The sequence below is a fragment of the Mastomys coucha genome, unplaced genomic scaffold (assembly GCF_008632895.1).
Source record: "Mastomys coucha isolate ucsf_1 unplaced genomic scaffold, UCSF_Mcou_1 pScaffold9, whole genome shotgun sequence".
NCBI classification, from domain to species: domain Eukaryota; kingdom Metazoa; phylum Chordata; class Mammalia; order Rodentia; family Muridae; genus Mastomys; species Mastomys coucha.
In genome coordinates, this window is record NW_022196915.1 from 11846299 (window position 1) to 11874068 (window position 27770).

The 27770-nt window shown below is 46.8% G+C and overlaps 2 long non-coding RNA genes across 2 annotated transcripts in view; both read right to left on the reverse strand.

The window, feature by feature from the left end:
• Positions 1-1122: 1122 nt before the first annotated feature.
• Positions 1123-8661, reverse strand: LOC116085317. Its single transcript, XR_004116494.1, has 3 exons — positions 8419-8661; positions 5998-7951; positions 1123-1500 (listed from the first exon to the last, which is right to left on the reverse strand). It is a non-coding gene; the product is annotated as an uncharacterized LOC116085317 (long non-coding RNA).
• A 7550-nt stretch (positions 8662-16211) lies between these two features.
• LOC116084993 overlaps positions 16212-27770 on the reverse strand; it is a 16010-nt gene continuing 4451 nt past the window's right edge. The window contains exons 2-3 of the long non-coding RNA XR_004116344.1: positions 18973-19066; positions 16212-16524 (exon numbers count right to left, since the gene is read on the reverse strand). This is a non-coding gene — a long non-coding RNA (uncharacterized LOC116084993). The remainder of the gene's footprint in view (positions 16525-18972; positions 19067-27770) is intronic.

Consider the following 27770-nt stretch of genomic DNA (forward strand, 5'->3'; position numbering starts at 1 on the left):
ATGCCCTGCTCCTCCAGCCTCCTACTCTGAAGATCATGTGGGCTCTGATCCTGGAGCCAGCCATGGGACAGGGGAGGGATCCCTTGGTCTTGTCTGTGTTTTGGCTTCTGCATCTGTCAAATGGGGCAATAACCATAGAAGCTGCCTCAGATGGATGCTGCACATGTGTGCTTTGATTCAAGTGCTTGCTGGGCTCCTTCTCTGTGGGTATCATTTTCCCCATGCAGAGGTGAAGGAATGCATTCAAAGCCACATGTCTAACACAGGGTCTAGTCCTGGCTCTCCCTGCTATCACTAGGCTGCTATGCTTCCCTGGGCTTCGACACTGGAAACACGCTGATGAAACAAGTGCCCAGCATCAGAGAGCAGTCTTCTCCAAAGTTAAACATGGAGCACTTTTCCATGTGGCATCAAGCAGCTTGACACCCATTGCTGCATGGGGCAGTCAGGTAGAGTGTGGACCCTCTGTTTAGCAGCTGAGACTGTTTCTTTGGCTGACCACCTGTGTGACTTTGGGCAGGTCAGGCAACCTCTCGGGACCTTGCTGTCTCCATCTTTAAAATGAGGAAAAGCAGCCCTGCCCTTTCCACTCTCCCAGCTGTTATTAGCATTAACCATAATACTTCTAAACAAAGCCTCAGTGTGTTCTTGTCCCCCGTGCCCCAACCCCAGGAGCCTCAGGAAACAGCTGGCTTGCTCAGAACTTGTCAAGGAAGAGAAGTCCATAGGGGCTGCTGACAAAGGTGGGACCAAACCCCGGGGACAGAAGAGTGTGGGGTGACTTCAAAAGCCCTATTATGATTACTGGGGGGGGGGTAGAGGGGGAGGGCATGATTATGAGAAGTCACATGACAGAGGCTTCGAGGTTTGCAGAGGGTGACCAGATTACAGCAGGAAGGCTAGCCCCTTCCTACTGGGCTCTACTTCACTTGAGCTGAGTAACTGATAACAGGGTACATTGGAGCTCCCGAGCACCATGCCTAGCTTGTCGGGGGTTTATTGTAAAAGAAGATTTAGCCTCTTTTTTTTTTTTCAAATAAAACAATGAAACCTCCATAATTGTTTCAGGAGAAATAAACATGCCAAAATATTTAAGTACTAATAAAACTTAAGAATTATCTCAGCATATTTAAATATAGATGTAATTTTATAGCAGGCAATGAAGGCAATTGCCAGCAGAAAGCATTTCATCCAGGCCAGTTAACATCAAACCATCCACCCATGCTTTGAGACTCGGGTGAGGAGAGGGTCACAGAGGGGCAGAACCAAGGAGGGGATAGAAGACACGCCCGGGCAGACACATGGGTGCCTCCAGGTGTTGAGTGGTACAGCCAGTCACAGGCATCTGGCAAGGACCTGCTGGGCCCTTGCTTGCCACTCCCTGGCTCCTTTCTGCAACTCCCAATACCATCCGAAGCATTTGTGCCCAATGTGGAGGAATCCAAGATGCACTGAGAGGAAGTTGCTTGCCCCGGGCTGCACAGCTGGCCACTGCTGTGCCTGGAAAGAGACACATGACTGAGATACCCCTTTGGAATACCGCTCATTACTACCTGGCCCCAGGCTAGGAATGAGGGAAGAGAGTTGACAGCAGGCAAAGTGCAGGGCCCTCTCAGGTTTTGCCAGGACATTCCGTAGCTTCAGGCAAAAGGTCTCAGAGATGAGTCCCACATGCCTGCCCACCACCACTCCATGCACTTTCTGCTGTGATGCCTCTAACTCAGGCTGTATGTGTGCTCGTGTGTGTGTGTCCTTGTGTGTACCCATGCCTCTGAATCAACTTCCTTCCTTAATACTGAATTTCAGGACAGGACCTGACAGTAGGTGCTTCAGGCAAGTGCAGTCCTGTGTGTGTGTGTATGTGTGTGTGTGTGTGTGTGTGTGTGTGTGTGTGTGTGTGTATGTATGTATGGAGGCCAGATGTCAGTATCAGGTCCTCAGCAATTCTCTACCTTAGCTTCTAGGTGGGGGTCTTTCACTGAATCTGGAGCTCCCTAATTGGCTAAACTGGCTGGCCATCATGCCACTAAGATACTCCTTCTCATCATCAGGATTACAAGCCTGTGTTACCACACTCAAGCTTCTTACTGGGTGCTGGGGATCTGAACTCAGATTGTCATGATTTTGCAGCAAGCTCTTTAACGACTAAGCCATCTCCCTATCCCTCACTGTGTTTTTAATGTGTGTTTCTTCAGTGATTAGTAACAGTGAGAGTCTTACCATGTCATCACTGACCCTTTGCCTCTCTTCCTTGGAAGAATGTCTATCATCAGATCCTTCTTTGTGTACTTATTAGTGAAGTTGTTTCTCATTGTTGCTGAGTTATAACCTGTGTCATATTTTAGCATCAGATGAGCCGATTCATCATCTTTCCATGAATGATGCAAATGTGTGTGCTAATTTCTGGGACACAGGTACAAGCTGTGCCTCTTATTTAGCTCTTACAGTAACTTAATGTATGTAAAACACTCAAGTTTGCGCTTGCGGGTGTGTGTGTGTGTGTGTGTGAGAGAGAGAGAGAGAGAGAGAGAGAGAGAGAGAGAGAGAGACAGAGACAGAGACAGAGACAGAGACAGACAGAGACAGAGACAGAGAATCAGGCCTCTTACTCAAACTGAGCCTAGCATGTTCCTCATGTCGGTCCATCTCTGAAGAGATGCAACTTATTTCCTCTGCTGCTTCTCTGCAGAAGCTGAGGTTCCTCGAGCAGAGCCGACAGACCCTGTGAAGACCAATCCATTATTGTAATCTGCACTGAAGAGACACCCCAAGGTGAATGATGTCACCACGAGGCTCGGAGCAAGGCCCGCCATTAATCTCGTGGTTACAAACAATATAGCAAGATTATGTTGGCCTCCAGCCCAGTTAAGTGGACATTTGGATTTCTTCCAAAACAAATGTGGAGACTGTAAATACAGGTCAGCTGGTTTGCAGGAAGCCTGCCTGCAGTCGAAACTGCGCCTAACGAGGTTTTCCCAAAATCCTACTCTAAAGAGGCTGGGTAGGGTCTCTTTTTGGAGTATGTCACCCATTCTTTTATTTGTGACACACCTGCTGAGGACTGCCAGGTGTCTGGTTGGAGTTACGCATGGGCTCAGGCTTACAGGTGAGATGCTGAAGGGGCTCAGGCTTACAGGTGAGATGCTGAGGGGGAAGTGGCCAGTGAATTATGAGATGCTTATCCAGAATAGTGTCTGCCTTCAAGTCAGTTCTTGACACCCAAGAGAGGTAGAATTTTTGTGTGAGGGCACATGGCACCTACATAAAATAAAGAGCTAAAAAGACACTCTAAATGGCTCTTAGGGCACTTGACTACTTCAGTCAACACTGTTATCATTGGTATTTAACCTCCTGATTTCTTCTAGGTTGTTACCCGCTCTCCAAAAAGGCACAGCAATTATTTTCTCAGACTTACGCCCTGATTTAAATTGTTTTCATTCGTTGACAATTTCATACACATATGCAATACATTTTCACCATATGTAAACACCTCCACGACCCTCTGTCATCCCCTCCCAATCTCGTCAACCCCTCTCCATGACCTACTTAGTTTGATTATGGCTGTGTGCGTGAACGTGGGTGTGGGGTTATTTACTGGAGCAAGGGCACCTTATCCGTGGCTACACCCCCAAAGAAAAACTAACTTCCTCTCTGCCAGCAGCCATTAACTGTTAAAGAAGACCCTCAGCTTGGGATGTGGCGTTTTGAGCCTCCCCCCCCCCTTCCATGCTTGAACAAATGTGTCCTAATCTGGAAATCAGAAGAAAGCAGTGTTTAGGATGGAGAGATGGCTCAGTGGTTAAGAGCATTGGGTGCTTTTACAGAGAACCCTGGTCTGGTTCCCAGCACCCACGTGGCTGCTCACCACTATCTTTAACTCCAGTTTCAGGAAATCCAAAGCCCTCTTAAGCAGTCAAGGGCTCCTTCATGAACATGGTCTGGATTAACCCACTCAGCTACAGACATCCACTAAATGAATGCATAGTTTAAAAAAGTGAGTATAGATCTAACTGCTTCCTTCTAGATCCAAGCAGGTGGAAGTTACCACTTTAACACTGACCACTTACCCCAGGGAAGGTTAGGAAGCACGAGAGAGGAGCAGAAGTGAGTGCTTGTGGCTCTACTTGATGACACGCCTCAGAAGAGGGGTAGCCAGTGAGTCCTTTTAATCTACTCCCATTCAGGATGTAAGAGCATACTTGTCCCTCTGCATTAACATGACACCCAGGAGGGCTGTGATTTCACTCCCAGTCTTCACAGAATGCTCCATGGTATATGGGGGGTTGGGGGCAGCTTCCCTAGTTCTACCTATTCTCATCTATTCCTGGGGCAGTTGCATGCCAGGATGGCTGCATTGGATGCCCTCCTCATATGGTTCTGGTGAGAGATGGATGCCTCCTCTATATGTTGACTCCCTTGGCAGAGGAGTCATCAGACTTGTCTGCCTCAGTATCAACACAGGGGAAGCAGGAGAGTAAATACAGAAGGAACTAGAAGCGCTGTGTCAGCCTTCTCTGGCTGCTGCTGGCCTCACCTTTAAGCTCTATCCAAGCCTCATGCTGGAAAATGGCTGTCCATGGCCCAGGACACCGTTCCTGACCTTGGTGTGCCTGGCACTGGGGCTTCCTCTTGGTAGGAGATAGAGGCCAAGGAGGAAGATAGAAGGAAGGGGAAGGAAAAGGAGAGAAGGAAAAAAGAAGGAAGAGGGAAGGAGAAGAGAAGAGGAAGGGATGGAGGGAGGGAAGGAGGAAGGCACAGAGTAGAATACACGTAAAACTTCCTTTACCAAAACCTTCCTTCTCTCTGGTATTTCTGCATGATTTACCCAGGCAGCCATGTCTGCTAGTGGTGCCTGCCAGCCATAGGAGCTGTTGGTTCTGTTTGCTGAGTGAACGGCTATAATGGAGATTTCCAACCTCTTTACCTAAGAGCAGACCTCTCAGGCAGCCTTGTGAATCACCACCACTAAGATCAATACACAGACTCCAGCTTCAGTTTTAAGTCACAGCGTGACAATGTCACATAGGGAGGCCATTTTGAACTACAAGTAGTACAGGTTATTCTCGGAACCAAATTTGGTGAGTGTGACTTCTAGTTCACAGTCAGTCCAAGATTCTCTTTCCCAGGTAAGTGCTCAGTTCTTTGATTGCCAGGGAAAATGCCCTTCAATGAGCACAGCTTATGACTTATGTCAGTTCTTAATCCAGGACCCAGACTCATTTCACTGAGCCAAACAGAAGTGATCAGTGGTAAAGAAAGGAGGGGGGTAGGGGAGCACCCACTTATCTAGCTACTGAAAGAAACAGGTTGATTCATGCAGGCACACACACACACAAAACAGGTTCTCTCTCTCTCTCTCTCTCTCTTTCTCTCTCTCTCTCTCTCTCTGTCTGTCTCCTCTCTTTCTTTCTAAAATTTTTAATTCAAAATGATTTCATTTGATGAACTGGTTCTTCTAAATATGGCTTCAACCACCTCCTGAATAATTCTCCTTCCAGGAAATAAAGACCCTCATCCACCTCCCCAGTACCTCCCAGCTCCATGATTCAGAAAATGAGGCTTGAAGAAGAAGCCTAAAAATAGCAAAGAGCCCAGCAGCCCAGCAGGGTGGGACCCAACATCTCGCCACATTAACCCTGCGGACTCAGCACGGTAAACGGGGCTGTAGCCATTAAAGCCTAATGATGTTGCATTGTCTTTCAATAACAAACCATCTTACCAGTTGGTTTTATAGGGGACCAGCTGTTGTTAATTGGGGGAGATAAGCATGAAATGGCAGCTTTCACACCTGACCAAGAGAGAGCTGTGATGTTCTGGGCAAGATGGGCCTCATCTGCTCTAAGCAGGAAGCTCCTGAGCACTGCCAGGGGGGAGGAGAAGGACAGACCTCAGCTTTCCATCCTTTGTGTTGCCTTAGAAGTGGAAAAGACAGAAGAGAGTGTCCAGTTCACTTATCATCCCACCGTCACTTCTATCAGCCTGATAGGATCCACTTACCAGGAGGTGGCATCCGGATTACTCTGCCAATTGGGTCTCTAGAAGGCAAGGGTGATTCAGAGCCAGGGCCTGATGCTCCCCTAGCCTTCTGCAGATGTTGCTGTTACCAGCTTTGCATTTGAAGTGCAGCCGGGTTCTCTATCACAGACACAGGTGACGGGACCAGGGACAGACATCTGGTCCCAGGGACATGGTCTTCAGGCCACCAATAATCAATGACACGAGAGCCTGTTCTCCACAGGCAGAGGGAGCAGGACCAGGAAGAAGCCTATGAGAAGGATGGTGCACAGGGACAGAAGACTGATACAGAGGTTTCTGGTTAAGAACAGAGATGCTGTAAGAATACTTGAAGGCAGAGATTGTAGGGTCTGTGAGCCTCAGGTCTGAGTTCCTACCTCAGGACCTATCTTTGCTCTTCCAAGAGAACTGGCTGTGCCTCACTCTATAGTTTAGAGTTTAAAGCTTAGGAAACTCGGCAAACTTAGAACTGTTGGCCTCTGTCCTTTGCAGACCAAAAGGCCTCCGTAGTTCTAAAGGAAACTCCCAGGAGTCTTCAGTCAACCTCAGAGCAGAGGTGTGGGCACAGTAGGAAATGGTGCTTGTGGGGGCCTTGCCAGTGGAGTGGAAATGGCAGAGGTATGTTGTGCAGCACCTTTGCTGCATGCTCATCGACGTCAGAGTCTCATGGTGGTGTCTTCCCAAGGGACCTGGAAAAATCTTACATCAGCCCCACTTCCCAGATAGGGAAGACTCTGCATTGTGAGCAGCTGTCTCACCTGTACAAAATGGAAGATCTGGGACCATGTGATTCCTTGGGCACTCTTGACAGAACTGTACCAATACTGTGGACCTTGAGGGCCTTGGTAGGCATGTCAAACGGGTCACTAGAGGCCCAAAGTTTCATGTCATTTGGGAAGCCCTGCCAACTGGCCTCCTCCATTCCTCCAGACAGAGAAAAGTGCATGCCTCTCTCTGCGCCTATATTTGCCTTTCTTTTCAGCTTTGCTGTGGAAGATGGGAATGTGCGGCATTAAAACATGTACTGTAAATAAACCAAATTAAAGTAAAATTGACTCATTTAGCAACCAGCCTCCAATCTTGCATTAGAGGCAATTGAAGAGATTTCACAGATTTTAGTAACCAGATAAGATTATTATATAAACAGACTTCTGCATTAAGTGATGAGCCATATCTGAAGGAGAATATTTGAAATCAATAGCAATACAGGCTGAGAATTAAGTAATGTGGTTAAGCACCTCTGAATGATGCCATTTTTAAGAGCTGATTAGAAATAAATATGCCAATTGCAGCAGGGCTGATAGCTAAAACTGCCTGATGATTAATCAATTTGGGCCAGGGAACTAGAGAAGCCAATTTGGTGAGGACGCTGCCAGCCCCAGACTTGTGGTAGAAGGATGAAGGTTGATGTACTGGGGCCTAATGGTGTGGCTTCAGCTCCGGGCAAAGGCTGTCAACTCCCCAAGATGTAAATGGTACGGGAGAAGACATCAGCATCCTCATGCAGAAACCCAACTCTGCCCAGTGAGGGGCTGGCAGCTGCGGTGGGTGAGGGGGGCTGAAAGCTGGATTACCCATAAGTAGCTTAAGTCACTCTCCTGTGGTGAGGTAACAGTGCAGAGGAAGCTGTGGTGGAGGATACCAAGGCCCTGGAGTCTAAAATGTCCAATTACCATTCAGCTGGGAAACGATTGGTCATTTGGCTGCCCTGTAATCATGTCTCACCTGGATGATCGTGAGGCTTCCTGGTGGAGCTAGCAGATGCCTTTCACACAGACACAGACACACATACCGACATTCACAGACAAACACAGACACAGGCATAGAGAGACACACATAAAGACATGCACAGAGACATCCACACACAGATGCAGAATATATACACAACAGAGGCACACAGATTAAAGACACATAAAGAAGCACATACATACAAGCACTGACTTGCATACAGAGATGTGCGTGCACACACACACACACACAGAGAGAGAGAGAGAAAGAGAGAGAGAGAGAGAGAGAGAGAGAGAGAGAGAGCACTCTCATCACAAGGCATCACTTGAAATCTGCCATTTTCCTAGAAACCCACTGCAGCCTCCCCTTGCCTTAGACCAATATGCAGATGCCTTTGCTTCGGGCTCAAGGCTTTTTGTGGTTCAACGGTCTCTAGTCGTTTCCTTTCTTCTTGCCCATTATTCTCACCCTGAGACTGCAGCATGCAGGTTTGGAGGAGGACCCCCCCCTTATATCATGTCCATTGTCTATCATGTCTCTGCTTCTGCTCCTCCCAGCTCTCTCCACCTCCTCCTGTCTCTGGAAACCTCACCCCTTCTCTCACACCTCCTTGCCCTTTCCTTGGGAAAGCCCCACCCCTGGAAGAACTGGCTGTGTTGTCTGTTGTCACCGCACCCGGACATCTTCTATTCCACGTCAGCTCACTCATATTCCCCACCATGAAAATATCCTTTTCATTAGGTAGGCCCCTTTGCTGTTGTTGGTCCTGGAGATGCAGGAGAGAACACAGATAGAATCACTGCCAACCTGGAGTCGAACTCAGTTCTACAATACACGAGTTGTACGCGGTGGTGTCGTCCCAGGTCTGAGAGGTAAGATGGGCTCATATACTTCACTAGACACAGACATATGATCAAAGGAGTGAATGAATGAATGACCCAACAAATGAAAGGTAAGGTGTGTCAGTGGAAGGTGGCTGCCACAAAGCAACATTTTACAAGGTAGAAGGAGCTGGGGCTCTGCCCGGAAGCACAGAAGCTGCCTTCCACAGGGCTGGGCTCCCAGGAACTAGAAGTATTCATGCAGAGGGAAGCCATCTGTCAAAAAGGTTCCCGAAAAGACTCAGAATTGGCCGAGATTCAGGCTGCAGTGCTATAGGCTCCTGGCCCAACCCCATCACTGACTTGATGTACAACCTCAGGTAGACCTTGGGGAGAGGTCCTAGTCTCTTTGAGTCTCAGTTTTCCCATCTGCCCCATCTCCCAGTTTCTCTATGAAGACAGATCACAAGCAGCCAGTCCTAGAGCATTTTGTTGGTGGGAGGAAAACCAGCCCCTTCTTCTCGCCTGTTGGCGACTGTCAGCCATCCCCTCCCATAGCAGCAGATCATGGTTAGAGTTTTTTGGATTCGGATGTGGAAGGTGCATAGAAAAGTAGAACACATGTCTGGAAGGGGATGAGAGAAACTCTATAGGGGTGGGGAAAAGAAACTAGAGGGACCGTTACATGCTCTAGTGCAGGCTGGAGGTTTCCTGGGAGAGACAGCACGGCAAAGAAGTCCTGGGCAGTTAAGTCCTTGGGAGAAAGAAGAAACTGGTGTGAGTCCAGGTCTGAGTCTGCAACGCAAAGCTACCAGGACCCCAAGGATGCTTCAACACAAGGATATTTAAGCACACCACATGCTCTTCTTCCCTAACTTGGACCAAATGCCTATTGTGCTTTGTAAGTGTTCTTCAAAGGCCTGTGAGTCGACAGGTTGGTTCCTTGTCTGTGCTATTATTAGGGTGTGATAAGACCTTTTAAATGTAGGGACCCAACAGGAGAAGGTGAGGTCCTTGGGAAAGTGTCTTTGAAGACATATTGGAATCTGGCCCCTCCCCTCTCTTTGTTTTGTTTCCCAGAAGGCAGTGGACCTCAGACCTCTTTGCCACCATGCTGGTCCTGTGATACCCTGAGTCAAAAAGTAACATGGCTGAACAAGCACGGGCCAAAATCTCAGATCTTCACTCCTTTGAGTTGACTGTCAGGTAACTTGTCAGTGTGACAAGAAGCTGCCTTATACAGCTAGAGAGACCTTGCAGTGAGAGGCCAAGCTTCCTCAGAGAGAACGGACAGTGGATGTGTCTCTGCAGAGGAAGTGCTTTGCTGTTTCTATTCTGGGTTGTTTTCTGTTTCCTGCCTTCGTTGGGCCTGTATCCTCCAGCTCCTCAGACTTTGAGCCCCCCAGGCTGTGCACAGATGTGGAGGCCACAGCTGGTTCCTGGACTGAAGACAGTGAGGTTACCATGCTCAGAAGACAGGGGCCCCTAGAGGGAGTGGGTGTACCCAGGTGAGCAGGGAATGAGCAAAGAACACTACTATTTAGGTCACTAGGCAGGCTCAGGACCTCCCAGTGGGAATTTGAGGCAGAGACTGTAATTCCCCAGTGACCATCTTTGCCTAAGCCACTCATCAGTGTGAAGCCACCTGCCTGCTAGCCCGCTCCTCACAATTCTACATGACTGTCCCTGGGTAGCATTCACATCTCTGTGTCAGCTCTGAGTTCTGTAGGGACATGGGAACATGAGGACAAAGGTGATAGGACCCATTGGATCTCCTCATCAGCTGCTAAAGAGAAACTAAGTCAGAGAAGGAAGCTCAGTGTGGCTTCCCCTACAGTTATCTTCCTCCTCTGCCCTCCCTCCTCACCACCCCTACAGTTGGCCCCCCCTTCTGCCCTCCCTCCTCACCAGGACAGTAAGCAGATACAAACTCTTAAAGGTTAGTAGTGAAATAACTTGTAAGAAGTGGGGAAACTGAGATTGGAAAAAGGAAAGAGGCCTGCCTGAGATCCCAGGATGGTGGACCTTTTCAGGTGGACAGACCAGTGTCCCAGCGCCTGTCTTGTTTATCATGCATTAAAGCGTCGCATCCTAAAGCCATCTTCTATCGTGGGGTCTCCCTCTATCAGATAGTAACTTCTGGGAACTGGGCCTATGAAAGTTACAGGGAAGCCAAGCCCTGCTTCCATGTTCCTCGTGCACAGCCTTTGTCCTCCCTTCCCTAGACCCTCTCAGCCACACCTTCCGGTATCCTGCCCCTAGTCTACCTTGGCTCTCCTCACCTTCCCCCATGACCCCCGTAGTTTTAGGCTGTCGACAAGGGTTTGTGTTGAGATCAAGTACTAAATGTGGTCACGCACTTCTCTTTGCTTTTTCTTTCAGCTCTGTCCAACAAAAAAAATCCTCATTCTAACTTTCTTGTTTGCACCACAATCCTCACACAGGGTTAGAGGAGGAGGGCTATGGAGCACCTCAACCTCACCACTCTGCCAAAATCTTTATGGTGGCTTCCAGAACTGTAGGACCCCTTGTGCTCCACCTGTCACACTCTTCCTACATGCCCAGAACAAGCGCCGGATTCCCGTGGAGGAGAAGGCTAAGCACCCTGAAGGAAGCTACAGATCCAATGTGTGCAGGCAGACCTATCCATTGCTTCCATCTCTGCTTTGCCCCCGGGACTCACTCAGGCTCAAGACAAGAGGCCTGTCAGCACAGCAGTGATGCTCTGAGGGTGGCTGCCCTTGTGAAAGGTTTGTCTGTAGCATGTTGAGCTTGGATCCTGGGATTTAAAAAGGTGAGTCCGGAGCATTTTCCCCATGGACCACTATCCAAAGTCTAGTTCAGCATGTGAGTTGGACTCTGAAGGACTTTGATGTGAGGATAGCATTGACTGTAACGCATCCGGGCTGTCCTTTTTGAGGTCTGTGGCTACAGCTGTGACATGGAATGCCAGAGGCATTTTCTGCCCCATTGCTAGCCTCACCAAGGAAGAAATTCAAGCCTGGGGGTGTTGTGTTGTTTGGTTTTGGGGCATGTGTGTGTATCCACCCCCCTGTGTATACCAGTAGAGGTCAATGGACAACTTCATTCCCCAGGCATCTTATATTCTTTGAGATGTCTCTCTTTGGCCTTAATGCTCCCAAGTAGGCTCTTAGTTGGCCAGTGAACTTCCAGGGGTCAGTCCATTACCACCTCTGGTCATAATGGGGATTATAAGAGCACACCACCATGCCAGATGTTTTACACGCACCCCGGATCACACACAAGTCATTTGGAAATCACAGAGCGAGCACTTTACAGACCAAGCCACTCCCACCAACTGGGAAGCTTCGATTCAGGAGATAGTTTGATGTTTGTTTGTTTGTTTGCTGTACTATTTTGATTTGGTTTTATGGTTTGGATTTAGAACAAAATGGAAGATTCTCTAGCCCCTAGACAAGGTGTCTGAACTTGAAAGGAGAGACTCATAAGACTGTTTGGACTAACCAGCTTGGCTGAATGCTGAGCTTCACCTTCACAGGAGAAACTCTAGCTAAAAAGTAAGGTAGAAAGTGACTGAGGAAGACAACTTCAGCCTCTGGTCTCCATGTGCAAACTACATATGTACATGCCCATCTACCCCTACATGGGAGCCAGCCTTCCCCATGCATATATACATACACACATGAACATACATGTATATATATACCACACACAGAGAAACACACACACATAAAGCAATTTTAATTATTTATTTTTAAATTTGTCTTCTACTAACATATACCTTGCTTCAGGCCAAGTACTTAGTACATTGCTATAGAGATGAATCAGATGTAGTCCTATAAGTCCTAGGGATAAATTGGTACAAAAAGGAGAGAGCATGAGAGAGAGAGAGAGAGAGAGAGAGAGAGAGAGAGAGAGAGAGAGAGAGAGAGAGAACACTGGGGGGCAAAATGGGACAGCCCACGCTGTGTTGTGTGGAGGGAGGGAAGTATTCAAGATAGCAGGTGTGTCTGAAAAGAGAGTGATGGGGCCGAGTAAAAAGAACTCAGCTTCATGAAGGGACCTTCCCAAAGGCTCTTCACGGAGCCTTTGTTTTCCTGTCCCCCTTGCCAGAATTCCTACCTTCCCCAACTGTACAAACATTCTCTGGTGAGATGACTGGGTGTAAGTCACCATTTCAGAAATTTAGCAAAGCGAGGCCCATGAGAGGCATTTGAGTGATGCATGCCACCTTAAGTGACAAGGGGCCCCTGTGAGCACTCAGCTGGTCCTCCAGGGCCCATTTCTCAGTAACAGTATGAGCCACACAAACCAAATCACCCTAAGTGAGTTTGCCAGATGCTGGCTCTCAGCTCCTTCTCAAGATAAATAACTATGTCCACCTTCCAACTCAGCGGGGATGAATTAGCAAGTAAAATTGCTGTTCAGAGTCAGGGTTCTCTCCGTTCCAGAAGCTTCCTTCATCTCCTGAAGCTGGCCTGTGAACATACTACGTTGAGGAGGACAGGCCTGAGACAGCAGGCAGTTGGTTCCCCAGGATCAAGCAGACCTGTGTCCCATGCAAGACTGCAGGTGTGGGACTGAGAAGTCACAAAGGACAGGTTCCATGTAAAACACATATCCCATGTGAATACAGATCTGAGAAGTCACATGGGACAGAGAACCAAGTGAGGGGTGCCTGCATCCTCTGAGCATATTAGTCCCATATGCACATCTGAGTAGAGAGTTCTATTGTTTCCTGTTTACTTAGTAGGAAACTGAGGCTGCTGGAGAGCCACTCACTTACCAGATCCATTGTTCAAATAGCCTGAACCTTAGGTGGGATACATCTGTGTACTTCCTACCTGTCCATCACAATGAATCTGTTAAGGCCGAGGGGGCAAAGTCAAAGGTGCAAATGACCACAAAGTGGGGTCTCACCTCACTTGGTATAAGAGAAATGCAATGTTTGTTTCTTGGAACGCTTTCCCCTGTTTCCTGGTTCAGGGAGGAGTCCTGATAGAATGAAGACTACCCTACCACATACTGAAGGCAAGGATAATGTCCCACCTCCTCATCCTCATGACCCTTCTTGCCCCACCCATGTTTGTCTTTGCCATGGTCGAATCACATCCTTTCAGAAAAGGCTCAATCTGCAGGCTGCCCATCCCACTTCACCTTCACCTCCCCACCCCCAGCCCCAACATCCTAGATTGAAGGGCTGGCCCTCAGCTCTATGTGCATGGTTCTAGTCCAGGTCTTCAACTAAGGGCTTCTAGCATGTGGGAGAAACAATAGTTTTGTGTTCTTCACAAGACATTTGTGACTCTCAGCTTAGCTCACTGCCACCTCCTCACTGAGGGTGACAACCCATTGGTGGCAGACACTTCGGAGGCAGCACAAAGCTAGCAGTGAGCCTAGGTGCAAGCCCTCCCTCTCCAGCCATACTCTATATAATGCTACCTGTGGAATGCCTCATGGTTCAGCACTGTGCTGCAGGGCAAGTGAAGCAGCCCCACCAAAGGAGGTGTCTTAGTTAGGATTTTATTGCTGTGAAGAGACACCCCAACCCTGACAACTCTTATAAAAGAAAATATTTAATTGGAGCTGGCTTATAGCTTCAGAGGTTTAGCATATTGTCATCATGGCAAGAAGCATGGCAGCAGGCAGGCAGGCAAGATGCTAGAGGAGGAGTTGAGAGTTCTGTCTTGTTCTGGAGGCAACAGGAAGAGACTGAGACATGCTGGCCAGACTTGAGCTTCTGAGACCTCCAAGTCCACCCACAGTAGTGACACACTTCCTCCAACAAGGCCACCCATCCTAATAGTGCCCCTCCCTGTGGCCAAGCATTCAAAATTCCTATGCAAACCATGGGATGCAGCACATCAAAAGATTACTATTGTGAAGGTTAATTTGGCAACTTGACCAGCTGTAACATCACCAAGGAGACAAGGGTCTTGGTGTGCCTGTGAGGGGTGATCTGCGGTGGGTTGACTGAGGTGGGGAGATTCATCTTTTTTTATTTTTCCGAGACAGGGTTTCTCTGTATAGCCCTGGCTGTCCCACTCATTCTGTAGACCAGGCTGGCCTCGAACTCAGAAATCTGCCTGCCTCTGCCTCCCAAGTGCTGGGATTAAAGGGGTGCACCACCACTATTCATCTTAACTGAGCATTAACTGAGCAGAAGCATCCCATGGTGTGGGGCTCTGGACTGAAAGAAAAGGCAAAAGGAAGCTGAACACCAGATTCACCTTGCTCTGCCTCCTGACTGTGGACATAATGTGAGCAGTAGCTCACGTTCCTACCGCCTCCCTTCACCACCATGATGCTCAGTGTTCTTCCCGTGAGCAATAACAAACCCTCCAGTCCTTCCACTGCTGTAGCCTGTATTTTGCTGCAGACGTGAAGAAGCAGCAACCATAACTCTGCAAAAGAGAACACAAGAACACTGGGTGCATGTGCCATTACACCATATGTTCTGAATACACATTGACATATTCAGATACCCAGAGGAAAGGTCTAGAACAGGGCTTCTTCAGCAACTTCTACTCTCAAACCCTTTTTATCCAAGAAACTTTTATACGACCCTAGTTATATATGTAAAATAGGTATACAAATCAAACATTGGATAATAAATCATAAAGAAATTTATTTTAACACAATTCTTTGGTATGCAATTTTACCTTTTATTAAAGATGAAAGCAAATTTGCATACTAATGAAATAGGTGTGTTTGTTTAGTTTTACAAAAGGAATTAAATTTTACCTAAATATTCAAAATTTTTAGATTTAATTGACATTTCTATTATTGTGTTTGTTTATTTATTGCGTGTGTGTGTTTGTGTGTGTGGGGGGTGGGTACCTCTGTGTCATACATAAATGTAGAAGCTGGAGAGAGCTATCATTGGAGACTGCCTCCTGTTCCCAGTTGGGTTCTTTTCTCCTCCTCCTCCTCCTCCTCCTCCTTCATCTCCTGCTCCTCCTCCTCCTGCTCCTCCTCCTCCTCCTGCTCCTCCTCCTCTTCCTTCAAGAATAGAGTGAACAAACAGGAAAGAATACAAATGGGAGGCACTTTATTGTCAAATTGGAATTAACAGTTTTAAAAAAGATTATAAAACAGCAACAATAGCAACAACAACAAAAGAATAAACACACACACAAAAAAAACTTAAAACATTACCACATAGGATTTCGTTAAAGCAGGTTTGAACTCTTGGTAGCAGCAGGATGCTAGCTGGAAGCTGATGCAGCTCTGGTTATGGCTCAAAGCTCTTGAAGACCTCAGGGTATCAACCGAATGCCATCCCTTGTAGAGCAAACACATATCTCTAAGAAGTACCACAACTCTCACATGGAGCAATAGGTATCTGACATAGTGGGAGGTCTGGATGTCTGGAGGCTGGAAACTGCCAAACAAAGGAATTTCCCTTGGCAACAGAAGCCTGGAATCTTGAAGGCTATAGTGGTTTAAACGAGAATGTCCCCCATGGGATCAGATGTTTGAACAGTTTGTTACTGCCTTTGTAACAGACCAGACAGCTCACTGGAGCTAGCTTCCAGGACTTTGGCTGCAGAACAAGGGAACCCCTCCCTCCCAAGGCCTTTGTACTAGTTACTCTTTTGCTGTTGTAATAAAACACAACGACCCAAGCAACTTACAGAAGGAAGAGTTTATTTGAGCTTATGGTTACAGTGGGATGAGAGTCCGTCACAACAGAGAAATGCGGCAGCAAGTTTCAGGGCATAGCAGCAGGTGGCATTGTTTGGGAGAGGGTTAGACTTGTGGTGTGGACTTGTAGGAGGAGCGATCTTACTGAGGTGGGCTTTGAGGCTTTAAAGAACGCACACCACTTCTAGTGCGTCCTGTGCTTGATGCTTGTGGTTGAGAATTTGCTCCTGCAGCTCTGCCTGCCGAGGATTCTATTTTCTTTGAGATGGCTATAATTCCAGGTCCAAAGGTATCAGCAATGATCCACTGTGGATCCATTTAGTGCTTGTTTCTAAATTAAAGTATGATTGTTGAGTATGCAGAAGCTTTTATTGTCTCTTAGTTTTCTCTCAACTCTACATTCCCATATGGGCCCCATACAAGGTCTAAATCCACTGGAGGTCACTAGTCACTAGCTGGACAGTAGTTTAAAACACTCAAGGACCAGGTTTGGTTCTCAGCACCAACACTGGGTGCTCATAATTACTTCGGACTTCAGTTCCAGAAAATCCAATATCCTCTTCTGGCCTCTGGGGACACATACAAGAATGTGTGATCATATATAAACTCAACCATACACACATGCATGTAAAATAATAAAGAAGCTGGGTTCTAAAAACACTCATTCCAACCACTCCCTGGTATAATCTTGCAATGACCACTGGGTAGGAGGAGCGGTGGTTGGATGAGAGTTTTCCCTTAGTTACAATGTTGTATAAGAGGCAAGTCTCCAAAATTATTTATTTATGCAATTAAAATTAATTTTAAAATGGATGGAAACGGCAAAATATGACCTAGGTGCTATAACAATATTTGCAATTGCAGATCCCAGCAAGTGGTATCTCTCAGCTTCTAGAAGACTTTGTTTACACTGCAGCTCAGGGAACAAGGTGGTTGCTGGGAGAGTCACTTCTCTCATTCATAAGCACAGAGATTAGAGGAAATTTTAAAGTGTGTATGTTTGGTTTCCTAACCCAAGGAACATGTATACATCACAGATGATTTACAAAGCACAGGTCAGGACAAAAAGGAAACATTGTTGCCACCCACTCACACTCTGAACCTGACTCACAGTTAACACTTCAATTTCAACACACTGGTGTGACCCTGCCTTGCCTCTGCCCCTTGCTCATGCACTACACAGTAGCTGGTATCATAATGAGTGTGTGTGTGTGTGTGTGTGCGTGTGTGTACACCTGTACCATATGCATATACTTCCCATGTTTAGCTTATACATAGTATATAGCATTGTACATTTCTGTTGATACTTTCAGCATGCACTCCTTTGGTATGAGCATTCTCCAGTCTTTGAGGGTGTCATTACTGTGCCAAGACATCAGAGATGGAAGTAACAATAAGCCTCAATGACACATCTCATCCCTACCCCAAAGCCTTCCATAACTCCCTACCATCCGATCTCTTAAAAACGATATCGGAACACATTAATTATATATTATAATGGGTCTTATTACATTTCATAGTGCATACAAAGTATTTGATAGTACTCACTGATTATTCTTCCTAGTCAGCTTTCTCTCCCCTTTTATGTCTTCCTTTCTGTGTGTGTGACCTGATAAGTTTATCAAGGGTTTCTTATAGGATCCTGTGATATTTACAGGATCACAGGCAACTGCTACACCACTAAAGAAAATCTCCCCCTCCTTCCGCCAGCAGCTGCTACCAGACTGATTGTCTGGATGCAAGCAGAGGCCAGATGTCACAAGCCCCTTCCTTCCCTCCCATCACAGAATGATGATGTTTCCTCTGAGCCCAGCTGCAGTGCAGGCAAGCACAACTGCACTGAGCTCAGGATTGGAACCGAATGCCATCCCAGGATCAGTGTTCCTTCCACATGTTCCCTCACTTCTTCTGGCTCCCACGGTCTGCCTTCCTCTCCTTCCGTGATGTCCCCTGGGCTTTGGAGGGGATGTGTTTTGCCTCAAGCTTGCATCCTTTAGCACTGCATCCTCTCATGACCAACCTACCCATCCCCTGTCCACTCCTGCTGCCTCCATGACGCTCCCCCTGAGTCACCCTGACACCTGCCAAAGTCTAATCCCATGCCAGAACCCCTGCCCTTCCTCCCTGTGGCTGTCCAAGTGGTTTCCCCATGCTAACACATTCCCCTTTGCTTATTGTTTAGGACTCTATAGCTCCTTTACTGCCAAGAGCATGGTGGGAGTCAAAGACCACAAAGACCCAGAAGTAGACCTTTTGTTCTGGCTTCATTTGAACTCTTCAACTTGACTGCACATCCCAAAGACTGGAGTCTCACTGTGTGCCACCTTTTTTTCTTATGAGATTCATTCATTTTATGCGTGTAAGTATTTTTCTGTGTATGAGTCTCTACAATAAGCTTGGTGACTCAGGAGACCAGAGGAGGTGAGAAAATCCTCTGGAAGTGGAATTGTAGATCGTTGTGAGCCACCATGTGGATGCTGAGAACAGAACTCAGATCTTCTGCAAAAACCTTATGCACTCTAAGCCATCTCTTCAGCCCTGCTTTGTACTACTCTTAAGATTGTTCTTCTGTAAGTTGCCTAGCACTTTTCTGAGCCCATGGGTGCCACCCACTCACACATGCACCAGCTCACCATGAACTGCCCATTTTACTATCTGTAGGGTTTTTTGGCCTCATGAATGTCTCCTGGCCAGGCCAGCTGCCAGACGGCAAGCCCAGAGAACCCCTCTGGTCGTATCACAGCTGTGGTTGTCTTTCCAGTAACTATTCCCCCCTTACCTCATAGCTTCCTTCTCTGTTCATGCATTAAGAAATACTATGTCACTGGCCTAGGACTAGGCCTCCCTCCTGGCCATGGTGCATTTGGTACCTACTGGAAATGGAGAGGACATAGATAGGTCAATGGAGTACAGCCTGACACCTTTGCTGGATGAGAAATAAAAGGGAAAAAAAGAGAGAAATAAAAGGGAGGTAGAAAGGTTTCTTCCTACTATTCTCTTGATTTTAGGGGCTAGGATGGGGCATTTGTCTCAGTAGAACCATTATCTGGGAGGGCTTTGAAACCTTGGGTCCAGAGGAACCTGTGATGCTACTATCATATGCTGTCCTGTTATGTGTGTTCTGGTTTGGGTATGGCTTTCCCCTACAGATTCTTGTGCTGTAATCTGGGTCCCCAGTGCAGTGGTGTTGAGAGGTGGTACACCTTTAAGTAGTGAGAACTAGTTAAGTCTTTGGAGGTGCTGCTCTTGGAAGGGATTAAGGTTATTCTCATCCCACCCTGGTCACTTCCTACAATAGTAGGTTTTAATTAAAAGACTGAACCCACAGCTTGGAAAATGGCTCAGTAGGGAAAGTGTTTACCACTCAAACATGAGGACCCAAGTTCAGATCCAGAGACCATGTAAATGCTAAGTGTTGTGATGTACATCTCTTATTCCTGCACTGGGGACTGAGAGCTCATTGGTCAGCCAGCCTAGCTGGATTTGAAACCTCCAGATTCAGAGAAAGTCTCAAAAAATAATGTGGAGAACAATACTCATATAGACTCACATGTGCGTGCATGCATGTGCATGTGAGCATGCACACACACATTCTCACACACACACACTCTCCACACATTCTTATATATGCACTCTCTCACATACACACACTCACACACTTGCAAACACATACTCAAACACACTGACACACTAACCCTTATACCTACATACACTCTTACATACACACACATTCATATACACACATATACAAATTCACATATACACACTCACAAACACAAATTCAGACGTACTCAAACACACATACGCACACGCATTCACACACATACACTCACGAACTCCTACATACACATGCTCTCACATGCACACAATCCACTCATTCACATATACACACTCACACACACATGTACACATTCACACACACATATACACACTCATACACTCACATACACACATATGCAATTCACACAATTCACATACACACATACTCACACATTCTCACACACATACTCACATACATACATTCACATATATATACACTCACATACACATACACACATATACATATTCACACACACACACTCACATTCACATGGTCTGAGTCCTCAACTTCTGTCTCACGTGTGACCTTGACCATATCTTCTCCACCACTGAGTGACATTCACCTTTGTGGTGTTCCAAGCATGAGCCTGTCACCAGACAAATGGGGTTCCTTACTCTTGAATTTCAGCCTCTAAAACACCGAGCTACAAAACCTTTTGTTTATAAAATATCCCACCCTTATTTATTATGCTATCGTTATTATCACAGCCTGAAACAGACAGACAGGAAACCAAAATGTACTTCCCTCATGAGCCAGTTTGGTTAAGGTTTTCTGTCATTCTGCTTACTGTACTAAAACTACTAAATCTTCTCTTATCCTTGGTCCCTTTCTACAAAAACTGAGCATTTTGGAGTCCAAGTTGACATGGGTCTCACAATCAATCCAGAGACAAGAAACAATGATCTTTTAAGGAGGTTCAAAATCTTCCCAGGACCCCACAGAGCGCTTCAGACTGGGACCGAGTGTCTCCTGGGACTGAGCTGGACCACTCTTCCAAGTCCCTGGAGAGACCTGTAGGTGCTCGCCCACCTCCCTTATGGTTGCAGGTCTGGAAGATAGTGGTTAGTGGTATCGCACAGGGGACTTGAAGCTACAAGCCGTACAGCTTGCTTCCCATGTGCCTTCCACGAAGCCCAAGGGAACCACTCGAACTGTGTATGCAAGTGCTGTATAGATGTCAGAGGATCTGCAGCTGAGGACTAGTGCCCCAGGCCCAGAGAGAAACCTTCAAGCACTGTGGCCTAGCACTGCACAAACCTTTCCCAGTGGGAGATAGTCACTGGAGTGGGGTAGGAGGCAGATGGCTGGGTTTGTATCTCTTACCTCTTGGAGAAGAGGATCAACCACAGAACCCATCTAAGCTTGCATAAAGCTTTTTCTCCAGGCAGCTCTGGACAGCCACTCCCAGAAAGCTCTCATCTCCTATATTGGACAGGCATTCAACTTAGCTACACCACAGTACCTAAAATAACCATGCATTAAATGATAGCTTCTGCTTGCACTGGGGAGAGAGTTAATCCCAGTGAGTGTAGTCTATGACCCTAGCAATTCATAGACTAGGAAACTGAGTCTCTGATAAGCAAAGTAACCAGGCACAAGTCTTGTAGAGAATCACTGCCAATCTAGATCTAGAATTTGAGTCTCATGTCTTCCTGTAGGGCATTCTTCTCATTTCCCCTTAGATTCTCAAACCCCACACCAAGCTCTGATCCGTGTCTGTGTAGACTGTCCCTCTATGTCGTGAGTTCTTGAGTCATTTGACCCAGTCTGAGCTATGACAGCCTGTACCACATAGGTGGAGACAACTCTGCTCTCTTACTGTGGTGGACTGAGTGTAACAGGCAGTAATTACCAATGCAATGCTGTGTAATGACTAATCGCTGCCAACTGTAACAACTTTCAACTGCAGGGATGCAATCGTATGCTCCATGGATCCACAGGGCCGAGAAGGAAGGTGGGTGAGCTTGACTCTAGGCTAAGCATGGATTCCCTGTGGCTCAATGTGTGAATAGTCTAGGCCAAGCTTAGGAGTAGCCCCTTCCTGGGTGAAGCTTTCGCGTAGGGGTGTAGTGCCTTTGGAGGCCTTAGCTAGAAACAGCCTGTCTTGGTTTCCACCTGTACAAACAGAGATGCCAGATCCAAAGCTCCAGGTAAGTGCACTCATCTTTAGAAGGAAGAGATGCCTTCAGCCCATCCAGAATAGCATGTTCTCATCCAGGGAGGTTGTGAAGAACTGAGGGCCAGAATCCCATCTGCCAAGTAAAAAGCCAAACGTCTGCCCTTGTCTGTCTGTCTGTCTCTATTCTGGCTCCATGAGCTGCCATCATTCCTAAACACTTACCTCTGCTCATCTTCTCAGAGATACTCAAGTTACTTCCTGACAGTGGGTTTCAGTTAAAAATCATGTGCAGGCATTTAACTCTCCTTCCTGAGCAGAGTCAACGAAAGGGCTCCGTATAGCATTTAGTTTTTTCTAGATATAGACCACTGTGCCTAGAAAGCCTGAGGTATCTTTCTATAGTCTTGCTTGTTCTTAGTCTGGACCACTGAACAGACCTCCAGTGGCTTCAATGCCCACAGCAGTGAGCCGTGACCCTCAGTCTGGCATTGCATTCTGAAAACATGACATCACTCAGTTCAGCTATTAGCTGAAGCAAGGGTTTCACTGCCATGACTTGACTGGATGGAGCAAGCATCTTTACTTGCCTGTACTCTTTGGTTTGTGCCCTATCCCATGATACACTCATGCCTATCTGTGCCTGAGAGATCTTAGACAATCCTGAGAGTATAGGTGGTTAACTAGATCATTACTTCAAATCAAAACCTTCCATAAAGATTCAGGAATGTAAGCCAAAAGTAGAAGTCCCAGAAAGTTTCCAGAAACTTCACAAGGCTCCCTCCCAAGGTCACCCCAGCAGTCAGAACTGCTGGGAGATGATGGAGCTGCCTGCAAGTCTCAACCAGAGCTCTAGAGATACAGCTCTCCTGAGTTATCACCGGTGCATCCTGAAGTGTGCTCACCCATGATATGCTGTCTTTAGGCCTGCATGCTCCTGTGAGTAACCCCTCACTCACACTCCCATAGGGAGCCCCAATAAAGCCACTGCTTTACTAACCTTGCCTCCCCTTCGTCTATTGGTACCCTATCTGGGGAGAATGGAGATTGGTTTATTTCTCTCCAGGAAAAAAAAATCGTAGAACATGGGTGTAAAAAATAAATAAACAAATCAAGCATGTAGTATTAATAAGTCACATAGAATTTTATTTGAAAACAATTCTCTGAGACACACACACACATACACACATACACACACACACACACACAATGTTGGCATTCATTAAAAAGGAAGGCAAATTTGCATATTAATGAAATGGGTACCCTTGTTTAGTTAAAGAACCAAATCTTGTCTGGATATTTGACACAGCAGTGTGTAGAGCATTGTCAACAGTTTTCAGGGTTGATTGATATTTTGATTTTATAATCATCAATGCCACAATACCACTTGGCTTATAAATACATAGTACAAAATGGCAGAACTATACCTAGGGTTACTCCAGAAATTGTTAGAAATCTTAATCTAATTCCCAAGTCAAAATTTATTTAATGATTTTTTTTTGGAATGAAGTTCTAGTTGACAACTAACACTTCAATTAAGTGAAAAAACTCAAACACTGAAACAGTGCAAAGATATAATTTAATATTTGTATATAAAAGTTTGAGAGGGAAACAGTGACTGTTTTTTGTAACTAAACCACTTTCTTACTTTTTCTTTTTTTTCATGCCTCAAGTTTATTTGTAAAAACAGCACAAGACACTGTTCATCTGCAAACAGTATGTGTGTAGGTGTGTCACAGCAGGCCACCTTTCTTCACACTGGCAGGAGCCTTTCCATGGGGCCTTCACAGGGACTTGGGCACCTTTGGGAGCCTGAGCAGAAGCTGAAGCCTAGGCCTTAGCTGGAGCTGTGGCCTCTGCCTTGGTTTGAACCTTGGACTTTGGTTGACAGAACCTCTGACCCTTGGCCATGTAGCTTTGAATATGATTCCCAAGTGTGGGGTGAGCAATGAAAGCCAGGCTGCTGAGTTTGGGTCTGGGGCCCTTTGGCATCTTGGGCTTGATGGCCTGAGGCTTCACCAGGGCCTCGATGACCTCTGTGCGTGCACTCACTGCCTTTCCATTGTTGGCCTGCATCCTCTTCAGGCCTTTCTTGTTGTGCTTCTTGGCAAAGCGCAAGGACTTTAGGGTTAACCTTCTTAAGAGATTCGTGTCTTTGTGACTGGGGTTTCTTGATGCCATTTCTGGGCCTTTTGCAGGATTGCTTGTGTGTGGTGTGGTTCTTGGACTTGGCCATGTCTGCATGATAACCTTGGTTCCCACAGTGACTGGGCCTGGAAGAAAACTGTTAGGTTTTTCCAAGAGCAGGAAACTTTATATGGACAGTAGAACCTCTTCACTTCATAAGATCATCCCCAATCTGAGCTAGGTGTTTTTCCATTCTTTGCTTGGCACTGCATGTGTGACAGCGTACTTGGCACTGAGCAGTGTGTCATGTATTCAAAACCAAGGACTGGTGAAGCCATTCAATGCAACATAGCGTGGGGCTCCAGGAATACCTCACATTCATCAAGTCCTTGGCTTGGAATTAGGTTTTGGTCTTTGCACCTTTAGTAAACTTTTACTGTTACCAAAATTTTCAAGACTACCATTATCAGTTACTTGACACTGGAGATAAGGTGTCATGACCTGCAGTTTGAGAAGCTAGATTTTAGAAGACACATTACATTGTGGAAGCCACACCTGAACTCTGCAAAGAACTGTCAATTGCTTTAAGAAGAAACATAATGAGACCATAGTAGATCCCATTGGCCTGGCCCAAGGTGGCACACCATTTCCTATAAGACCCAGTCAGCTGTCACGGCAGAATTCCATGACCCTGAGGAGAAAGCTGTCTGTGGCCCATCCATGGTACTTTGGGCAGAAGTCCTAGGCAGGGAAGGCAAAGCTGTCTCCCAAGACACTCATCACCATGGATCCCAACTCCGTGTACCTCTCCCCATCCTAATTCCCAGGAAGACTTCGGTAATGTTTCAGGCAAATCCATTACTTAGGTCTTCCACAAACATTAAGTTCCTTCTGTGGACTAGATGCTCTGCTGGGTGCTGTGGAGAAACTCAAGTAGTGAAATGAAATAAACAAATCTGTTGCCTGGATCTTCACAGCCCAGTGGACATTTGGTTCTCTTCATTTCTGGGGAGTTTTCTCTCTCTGCCTTGTCAGACTGTGGGTGTTGGAAGACTGTATTCCACATTCCCGCTACCAACATGCGAAGAAGCTGAGATGTTCTGGGACCCATTGGGAAGGTCTGGGAAGCAAGAATTAATTGTTTCCCAGAAGAAACCACTACTGTGTGTGGCCCGTGGGGGTTATTTTGCCTTCTCTAGGAAGATAGCAAATGGGTAAGGTACCATGGAAAGAGATCCACACCCCTGCAACTTGCTGGGTCTAGCTGCACTGATGGCGAGCTTGGCATCTCAGTCCCTCCACTTTGGGCAACCCACCTCATTCTCGATAGGATCACACCATTCCCAGTCAATACACCCAACTGTAGCCATCCTACAAGAGGGCAGAAGATACCATGTGACCCTTTGGGGAACCTAAAATCCAGTGCATCCCATCTAGCTCCTGGAGGGGGCAATCCCTCATTGCCAGGCTCAGTTCCTGCTCCTTGGCCCATGCTGCCTTTTCTGCTGCTGAGCACTCCTGGTTCTTTATTCATCGACATTGGCATTACCAACCAGGAAGTCAATAGCTAGAATTACCTTCCTACCACACGCTGTCATATGCACACAGAAGCCTCGGTGGCTATTCTGAGATGAATGCACACGTGACATCTTTGGCCCCTGCATCAGCCTCTGCTCAGAAGTCCAGCAAACCCCTTGCCAGAAAGAAAAGGAGCTCTCACTGGGAGACTAGATTTGAGCAGGCATTCTGCACAAGTCACCTCCCCTTCTGACCTCCCTTCTGGTCTTCAGTGTGAGATGTGAGATGATAGTTAGGTAGGATGCTGCCTGGGACTCTTTTCTAAGTAAGTTACCAGTTTCTGGCATAAATACAAAGGAGTGAGCCTGTGCCTAGCAAAGCTATCCACACTCCCCGAGCAATGGCTTTCTACTTCTGGATCCATTTGTCTCCGTCCAAAGCACCTCCCTATTCACTCGAATGCCTGCTGTCCTGCTCCATGGCTACATGGCAGACAACATTCTTGGCCTCAGGTCTTTGCTCCTCCTTGCATCCCCAGATTAGGCACATTTATTTGCTGTTAGCCTAGGGACCTGAATGGTAAGCATTAAGTCACCATGACCAACCCAAGGGCTGCAATTTTCCCACTCATAATATTGCTCCTCTGCAGTGAAGGTTGACGCCATCCTTATTCTAGAAGTGTGAGCACTCTGGCAGTCACTGAGCACTCATCCTGTGCTCTGGATCCCAACTCTCAGAGAGGGTGACTTACACAGAGCAGCAGTGCTGTGGGCAGCCGTGGCTGGGACATCTCTCAGATGTTCCTTAGTTCCTGAGAACTGAGGGTGATGCCACGCTCTGTCCAGTTGGCTGAGCATCATTTGCCTCAGAGCCTTTTGATCCTGGACTGATGGGTCCTCTTAGGACCAGCTGCAGCTGACAGTTAAGCTGGGATGAGCCCACTGCCAGAAAGAGTTTGCTTAGTACATCCTTGATATTCACAACCTTGTCATAGATGACCTGGCCAGGAATCACTAGCACTGTAAATGTTCATAGACTACAGGCACCTACAGGTCCACAGAGCACTGGTGTGAGCCGCTTGGCTTACAAGCTAAACACAGCCTTGGTTATCAAATCCACAGTCAGCATCTTTATACAGTAGAAGCCTGTGTCCCAGTGGACCAGGGCCAGGATCCTAGTGACTGTCAAACTAAAAGAGGCCTGCCTGCCTGCCTGAGAAACAGGGAAGGTCATTCCAAACCCTTCTCAGGGTAACTGGTTTTACATCCATGATCCAGAGTCCATGGGGGAGGCAGTGCCCTCATCCACACACAAGCTTCTCTGACATGTCCCTTTGCCTGGAGTGGGGGCAGCATAAAAAGATGATTCTGTCTAATGTAGGGTTTTTTTTTCTGCATCTATCTCCCTTGCATGTCTTCTGTCACAAGGAACTCATTACCTGTTCCAAACATCTGACAATGAGCTGAAATCTGCCTTGTTTTTATTTTCTACTCCTATCTCTGCCTGCTATAGCTGCTCTCTCATAAAGAGCTCATTGGGAAAGTCACCATCTCTGTCTCTGTCTCTTGTCTTCAAGCCTAATAGCCCTGACTTTGCAACTGTCTTCCTGTAGCCAATTTCTGGCCCATCATATGCTGGACTTGCCTCTATGGCTGTCTCAGGAGAAACCAACCCTTCTCTAGGCCCCACCAAACCTGGTTTGGCCTGCAGACTCCTGGACAAGATTGGGACAGACTGGCACCCACAGCCACTCTCTCTTCAAGCTTGTTTGCCACTGGGAAATCTGCAGTTCACCTACTCTGAGTAGCATGATGTCATCCAAGTGAAACCTGAATACTAGGTTGCATCTGATCCCACATTAGTGATGATTCTTTACTGCTACAATTGAATAAGAGAGGTATTTGCCCTTTGGGTAACACTGCCAAAAATTGTGGGGCTCCTGGGTCTTCTCCTCAGAGTCATGCTGCAACAGAGGGGCAGAAGAGGAGCCTTCATCAAGTGCCTTAATGTTCTCCAGACAAGCTGAGCCAATGACATGTGTGTGGAGAAATTTATGCTAAGAAATTGTGATTTAAGCTGGGCAGTTGTGGTGCACACCTTTAATCCTAGCACTTGGGAGGCAGAGGAATGCAGATTTCTGAGTTTGAGGCCAGCCTGGTCTACAGAGTAAGTTCCAGGACAGCCAGGGCTACACAGATGAACCCTGTCTCAAAAA